The following is an 8,595-nucleotide window of genomic DNA, read 5'->3' as shown; positions in this document are numbered from 1 at the left end:
TTTCTGTGTAGTCACTCCCGTTGGTTATGTACTTGGAAAATTCAGATACTTGGACACTTGAAACACAGCATTGACAATTTAGATTCAAAGTTATCCACTTTATCATTTCAACTTGAAATCTTAGCAGTGTGAGAAGCCAGTCGTTCAATAAACAGCCATCCAGTTATCTACAGCATTCATTTATTCTGCATAGATTCATTCATTTATTAGAAGGGTTGGGGAACTCTTCTTCTGGCAAGGACCATTTGGATGTTGAAAACATCATTCACAGGCCATCGACAGTCTGCTATAGACTTGGGAAATTTCGAGTCCCGCCTTCAGTTGCTTTGGCAAGGTCAGACCGGATGACTCTGTGGGCCTCATACAGTCCATCAGCCAGATGTTCCCCACTCTGACATCTCAACAGATGTGTGTTCCATCACTACTTTTAGAAAGACACAGAAGAGTGACATCTGGGTATCTACAGCACTCTCTGCACACTGACCCTACACATCCCAGCAGGATCCCCCTATCCCATGTTCCACTCACAAGAGAAGGTCATGTGTGCTCTTTGCCTCACTAGACCATGTACTTCAACAACTTCAGCGGGGGGGGGGGGGGGCGGTGACTGGGGATACTCTGGAGTGCGGACCACAGCTATATAAATACACAGTTATGGGTCAACAATTCATCCCAAATTAGAAGCAGATATTTCAAGTGAGGTAGATGTTAATTTTCAACTAATTTGCCTAGATAGCACCCTAATGCCTAGTTAACCATGCTAGATACTGATGAGATTCTTGCCTCTTAGTTGTATGGTTGCTTCTACAGACATCAAGTTTAAATCCATTAAATGTACGCAATAAACAAGAAGTGAAATGTATTCTTAGCTCTCAAAGTGACCAATAGACTATTATTTCCATAAGATAACTGTCTCTTTCATGAACAACACTTCTTACCCTCAAACCTCCACATCTCCAAAACAAAGTTGACTTGACCTCATAGCAAAAATACCTCGTAGCTCACAGGCTTGCAAAGTGCTCTGAAAATCCAAACTTGAATTTGGAAGAGGGATATGAGAGTTGAGACAGTAAATGAATGAATGAAGCAAGATTTGGGGGCCATATCTTTATGTCTGGTCTAGAAGTAAGTCAGGCAGAAAAGCTTTTTAAGAATGAGCAGAATTCACAAAGCAGCTCACTCAGGCTATAGAAGTTGAATCCCCCACCAGTGCAAGATTTAATTATCAAGAAACTAAGACGAGCATTTTCCAGGCCTTACTGTGAACAGCAGTTTTGACCTGTGTTGGCACTCACCTATCATCATGGCAGGTCCTGCTAGACTGGATAGTAACTGTTAAGTCTGGTCAGGGAGGACGGTGGTTGTGCAATCCTGGCTTCGTCTGAAACAAGGAGAGATGACGGGTGAGTCGGGGTGTGTACACTCTGAAACACCAATTATAATACTAAAGCCCCTCTAAACACTTTCCCTCTTCAAGAAACTTATAATTAAGGAGGGGTAATAATGAGCTTGGCAACTCTCCGGGGGGCACTTTGCAAACTGCATGTGCCCAGCAGCATCAATTAACCCTTTTGAACAAGGCCCAGTGTGCAATCTGCTGTAACACACTACTCTTGATGTAGGTGATATTAGGACCAGGTGACATGTCTAAGAGCTCATGGCTTGACTGTTTGTGCCATGTGCATGGAAACAAATGCTGGTATTCAAGTCTTAGAGAACACAGCAGATGCCCAAACTTTGTTCTGCTGTTGATGATCATCCAAGACCTACCCTCAGTTTCCTGATCGGTATGATGGACAGAAAGCCATGCCTAAATGAGTGGTTGAAGGAAACCAGCGCAATGCCTGTAGAGGTCATTTAACCTAGCACACAGCAGTTGCTTTCTGACAATTATTACTACTTATAGTAATATAACACACTAATGTTTTTCCAAAAAATAGGCACAGATTCCAAAATCTGCATTACTTAAAAGCTGGCATGACCCCTAAGACCCGTAAAACTATGTAGCTGTTGTCGGGGGGGGGGGGGAGGACTCTATTTATACCCAAGATTAACAGTAGGGTATAGAGTAAATGGGGAGGAAGAAAAGAGAGATAGAAGGGGGAATCCCTATAATTACAAAAGTGTATCATGGAAAATAATAATAAAATAAAAGGACACAGGCACTTTACTTGGGAAGAAAATTCTTCATTACAGTAACTCAGCATCTCAAAATAACATGAAATAATTTTCTAGTTTAAAGTTCAACATCAGTTAATTCCTCTTTGTTCCTCTCTTTTAGTTGTGCTAACGTGTCTTTTGTGTGTGTACATCTGTCCAATGCAATCTGAGAAACAATCACCTTAATTGATCTGGTGTTAACCTCCCAACAGCTTAAGACATAGGCTTTTTATCTATCGCTCAATCCTTGCTGCAAATGTAATTCCCTATAGTGCTTACATCTTTGTCATCACTGCCACGGGTCCTTCTAGAGAAAGCAATTCAGTAAATAAATGCTGCTGCAAACAAAACAGACCATTTACCCAAGAAGCCCCACCATTGTGGAAAAGCCAGTTATGGCCTCCTGCCTTGCCTGTGGTGTACATAATGATAAATTTCATACAGGTGTCACCATTTTCAAGACCCTGGAAAGGATTGATGGTTTACAGTAGGCTGATCCATCATCCAAGGCAGATGGCACCCTATTGGAATTTCAGAAATCTGTTCCCAATCACATTCACTGTTGGGTGACTCAGTAACGACCCTATTTGCAGTGTGTTACTGAAAATCAATGTGCCGCATTCAAGGTCAATGTACTGTTGGAGAACTCTTTAAGCACTGATGGATGGATTGTGCTCATTCAGAATAAATGTGAGAAGAAAGTGACAGCTTAGCATCTGACAGTCACACCAACTTTCAAAGACTGAGTCCCTTCCGGAGCAAACAGTGGGATTCCCGGAGGGGTGACATCACACAGATCAACTTGTCGTCTGTTTGGAGCAATGTGCCTGCTTCTGTCAGCGCATCTTTCCTCACACAATTAAAGCATCAACACACAGGATCTCTGTCGAGATTCCATAACGTTTCAACAATCTTTGCAAGCCCACTTGGAACCAAAATATTCAAATGAGCAAAATCAAGGCCAAGCATGATGTAGACTAGTTTAAACGTGTGTCTTTGGAGAAATAATAGGAAAATTGCCCAAGAGAACACATTCATTCAATACAAATTCTTACACACAAACACACACACAATCTCCAGTGCTGGCTGTGCAATGGATCTGGGGTCAGAGACATAAAGATTAAAGATTGTTATCTTTAAAACTCCACTCCAGAAGTTTAAGATCAAGACAGAGAGATAGGTACATGGTCAAATGATTAAATGCAGTGAGATACATAACTGTGCACAGGCTTATGAGAGCGCTGTGAGAATATCATTATGTATACGAAGTATGGGAGCATGGCAGAAAACTGTTGATTCTTTCTGGAATGGTGGTGATTAGTACGTGGGAAATTGGACAAGAAAGTAAGCTGAAGTGTTTTCAGGGAGCTTGGAGTTTCATTATATCTATATCTATATCCATATCTGTATCTATACATACACACATACATTTTTTAAAGATGCCCCAGAACTGGTGAACTAACTTTTGACAGTAAGGGATGCTAAGGACATAAAATACATCACATTTTGTCACCATAACACTTCACTCCTAGTGACCTACTTATCAACCAAGCAGAGATAATGCTTGGCCACGCTTCTTGACATTCTCAGTTATTCTCATGGAAAGTTAGAGACCGTTGCTGGAGAATTTCAGAAACTATATATTTGTTTCCTCAGATAGGGAATGAATTTTACTAAAGCTTCGCATTGCCCCCCGCCACCATCCCTTACTGTAATTACTGCTCCCTAGGAAGAAAAAATAGAATGTATCATCTATGGAAAAATGAAGCCAAAAATTTGATTGCCAAAGCAATAGATGTGGTTTAAGGATTATTTAGAAATGTTTTATATAAACAAAGTGGAGATCCCAAAGACATAAAAAAACAGATGAAACAACATAAATTTCCTGGTTTTGATAATGAGGGTGAATTAACTGAATGATATATACACTTGTCCTTTCTGTCCTTCATAGCCGTGGCTCCACCCCTCAGCATGATGCCTGGCACAGTCATTGGTCAACAAAGAGATACAAGCGGATGAATGAGTGAAGGTATGCAAGCCGTGAGGCCGGCAGCTGCATTCTTCTGCTGTGTGGAAATTACCTTTAACACCCATTTGCTTAAAACAGTTTTGCATGTGTGTGACCAAAGTTCCCTTTATCCAACTCCACCACCATTTTCAATAGGCATTCTAATTCTCTAGAATACTGCAGGATTTCCATACCCTGCTTGCAGTGTTCACATACAGAGCAGCTCTGCTGTCTCCAATATGAAGTATCCACATCTTTCTTGCCTTGTTAATCTAGTTACACATGTCTTCCAAGGCACGGTTATTCTAGCATACAGTCCTGCATTCATTATCCCAGCACGTAGCACCCATAATAGTTAGGGACTACTCCAGTCTTAGGAAAATAATAATAATAATAAAAAGTGCAGAAAGAGCAACTGAAGATGATTAGAAAATCATTTAAGTGCAACATTATAGCCGAGGCTATACTTTCAATCAGAAAGGTCACTCAACATGGGGAAGAATAGACGAGTATTGAAGGCAAAGAAGCTACCTTTATAAAACCTGTAAAATGGAAATTAGTGTAAGGTTCTTGAGGAATGAGAGTTACCTTAGTTGGGCAGAGACTGGCAGAGAAGGAAAGGACATAAGGTTGAAAACGTAGATAAAAATTTCGTCCCAAGCTATTGTGTCTTTGTTCTCAAGACCCCTGGATTAAACTTAGAACAGGAAGTCCTTGACCATGGCATCTCCCACAATGATCATAAGTACACAGACACACAGAAAAATGCACAAAATAAATGGGCATATCCATGTGAGAAGTTCCAGAGTCCCAGAGCATAAAATGGACAGAATAATCTCAGCACCTGGATACGCCACATCACCCGTGGTTAGTTATTTCCTTACCAAGGGTGATCATTACGCTTAGTTCTAATGGGGTGGGTTTCATTCGCTCATGTAAATGGAACTACATGGGGAATGCTTTTACTCAACATTATGTTGGTCATATTTATAAATACCATCCTGTATAGATGCAGATTCTTTGTTTTCCTTGTTGGGCAGTCTTCAATGATATGATACTCCACAGTCTGTAAATCCACTCTACTGTTGATGGGAATTTCTATGTCATTTTTATTTCAGAAGCTGTTGAGAACATTCTAAAACATGTCTGTGGGTGAATACACATACACACTTGATTGGACATATACCCAAGAGAGTTCCATTTTAGTAAATGATGTGAGATTAATTTCCTAAGTATACTTATTTTAATATATTCTTCAATTAGGCACAAAAGAATTTCTAGTTGTTTTACACAGTCAACACAATTCTGTTTTTCATAAATGTTTAGCTTTTCAATTACACTGCATATTTCATAAGGATGGTGACCACAGACGCAAGTTCTGTATCACTGCCACCTGACAGTGCGCATGTGTGAGCGTGGATGTACTCAGACAAGCAGATGCACTCCCACTCCCACCTGAATGAATGCACCAACAGGTGTTTCTGTTTTAGAGGATGCTTATATCACATACAGCTATTTGTTTTTGAATGACGTAGATTACAATCTTCACCTTAAATTCTTCCATTGTTTACACAGAATCAATACGATAGCATATGTTCTTAACTATTGTTATGGATAGAAATGAAGGACTATAAATGAGAATAAATTGATTTTTATGTGGTACCAAAGCACTCAGTGAATTTGTCAATTAATTCTAAAAGCAATGCAATGAAGCACAGTTTTAAATTCTAATAAACTGTAAGTAGTAAGCAGCCATCCACATTCACCCCCTTCAGAGGTGTTTTGGCACTGTCGTCAGCAGAGCCTCTGCCTGCTTCTGTGAATTAGTCATAGGAAGCGATTTCAGAGGCAAACTGTGAAAGCAGTGCAGCTTTGTGCGTGTAAAGGACTGCATTCCAGGTCCACATTCACAGTCACCAATTAAAGTTCTGGCTCTTTTTCCAGTGATTAATTTCTACTTGGCCATTGTTAATAATGTTAGAGCACCGTGTTTACACGGGACAGAATAAAATGAAAAGCATGCTGGCTTTTCCTCTCTGAACCCTGCTGGCCTACAGAGAAACCTTCCGTCAGTCGTATCACCTTGGTTGCAAGGAATGACGAGGACAAGTTCTCTTCACTGGAAGTAGCTTGGTGATATATCCGTTCACATTTTTTCCCATTTTTAAATATGGCCAATTATGTATTGCTGCAGAACAAATCATCCCAAGATGTACTTGCTTAAAACTTCACCTCCATTCACGTTTTCTGTGTGTGATGGCTTCGGGAGCAGTTTTACACTTGTCATTCTGGGAGTCTCATGAGTTGGCAGTCAAATGGTGTCTGGGCTTGGGTCACCGTGAAGCCTTCCTCACCTCACGTCTGGCACCAGGCAGGGAAGAGGACCAGAGGAAGACCTCAGCAGGTGAGGGTCCCCAGCGCTACATCTTTGTGTTTAAGTGAGCTCTCTCTACAGCTTCTCTTACCTACTGGCTCAAGCTTCTTTAGCACAGGTTTCCAAAAGTAAGTGCCAAGTGGAAGATATTGATAAAGGTTTCCTATAAAGTCTGTGTATCAAGGTTTTGTAACTGGCCTAGGAAAGTCATGCATTATCACCTCTTGACCAGGTTCGATTCGAGGGGAAGGAGGACAGACACCAGTCTCAGACGCTGATATCAGTACTACATTATAAGGAGCACATGGTATTTGTGTGGTCATTTTTTGGAGCACCTCATTGCTAGCATCGGGGTAGCCACTCTAACATTGCTCTGAGTCCACAATGCTTCTCCCCACAGAACTCAGTACCCCAAACAGCCCGGGCTGGGCCTGGCTGAAGCCAGGAGCCCAGTTCTCAATCTAGGCCTCCAATAACGACTGTCTCCCAGGATGCACATTAACAAGAAGCTGGAATCAGAAATGGAGCCAGGATTTGGACCCAGGAGCTTCAATGTGGGATGCAAATGGCATCTTAACCACTGCATTGGCCTGCATTCAATACTTTCTACTCATCAAACTTTCAATACCTCTGTGAGGTTGTTTTCTTTTAACTGAGTCAGTGAGGTTATTGGGGCCAGGTAGTGCTTCTCTGCTGCTTCTTTGATTATTCTTTTAAGTTCATCAATATGAATCCATTTCTTGTATTAATTTTGATTATAAAGATATAAAGAAGTTTAAATTTAAAACAAAAATCACCCATTATCCAACCATCATATAAGTACAGCTCATGGGTTTCTTCTTTACCTTTCAGATATGTATATGTGTGTTTTAACCATGATCCACATCTATATCCAAACATCACACTAATTAACTTGATTCTTCAATAATGGCAAATAACTTCAGTTTATATATACCTGTGATTTATGCAATAATTAATGTTCTTTTTCAAAGAGACAGAAGATCTTAATTCTCATGACTCCAATGATCATATTTTCTTATTAAAACACTCATTGCATTTCTTGGTTAAAAAAAAAGTGATTTCTTTTGCTGAGAATGTGCTATCTTAGTCTGATGAAACCTACATTCTGCTTATAAACCACAGAATATTGCAGCTGCAGAGCTAGTGGAAATCAGGAACACCACTCCTTTTCACTTGATGCATTGGACCAAGACTCAGAGAGGGGAGAAGGTTTACCAAGGTCAACAACAAAAGCTGAAATTTTCCTGGAGTAAGAAATACTGCTGCATTCTGTATGTAACGAGGTATCTGCTTTCATTCAGTGAACACAGGTTGCATGCTTAGCAGGTAGTAGGGATGGAGTTGCTCTTTCATCTGTTCCATGCAATTCCCACCACATCTCTTCCTTCCATCTCAGGAGTCAGCCCTAGAGTTTGCTCAGCACGTGGAAGCTACCTCCTGCATGAGACCAATCTCCAGTCACTAGACTGCACTTAACCCTGTTGCTGGGCTTGCTCAAGGGTCAGAGAATTAAAGTCAGACCCTTAACTAATGATGGGTAAGAGTTGATGGGACATAATCAGTTGACTTTTGTAGTTTTATATCTCTTTAGCTCACTGATAATACAAGTGTGAGCTTCAGAATAGAGCCATGTTGCGGAGCTTATTATCAATGATGAGTACAGCAATAGGATAAGCACTTAGAAATGATATAGAAAACTTCTTAGCACTTATATTGTTGCAATTTCCAAGTACATTCTCATAAGTGCTTATATATTTTGCATTTTACAAAATATTAGGGATGATACATTGGTGATTTGTATTATTCTAACAGTGCCTGGGAGGATGTGAGGGATGGTTTGGAAGAAGGCACGTTAATTGGGCAATGATTATGTTCTGTCTATTGACACAGGTTGGATTAGTAGCCATGAAGGTGGAGAGCAAAGACAGGTTTAAAAGAAATTTAGAAGATCAAATAGGCAGAGCCTGACGTTGCGTCAAGCTTAAGAAAAAAAGAAAAAAAGGGGACTTAGAAATGCGTCCAAGGTCTCTGC

The 8,595-nt window shown here is 40.4% G+C and overlaps 1 long non-coding RNA gene across 1 annotated transcript in view; it reads right to left on the bottom strand.

Moving 5' to 3' along the window:
- Positions 1 to 1,295: 1,295 nt before the first annotated feature.
- The window catches only part of LOC131482194 (uncharacterized), a 241,024-nt gene continuing 233,724 nt past the window's right edge, over positions 1,296 to 8,595 (bottom strand). The window contains exon 3 of the long non-coding RNA XR_009246798.1: positions 1,296 to 1,381. This is a non-coding gene — a long non-coding RNA (uncharacterized LOC131482194). The remainder of the gene's footprint in view (positions 1,382 to 8,595) is intronic.

Source organism: Ochotona princeps, chromosome 16, assembly GCF_030435755.1.
Source record: "Ochotona princeps isolate mOchPri1 chromosome 16, mOchPri1.hap1, whole genome shotgun sequence".
In the NCBI taxonomy this organism is placed as follows: domain Eukaryota; kingdom Metazoa; phylum Chordata; class Mammalia; order Lagomorpha; family Ochotonidae; genus Ochotona; species Ochotona princeps.
The sequence above is the reverse complement of the archived record's forward strand: the minus strand, read 5'-3'. Positions and strand labels throughout refer to the sequence as shown.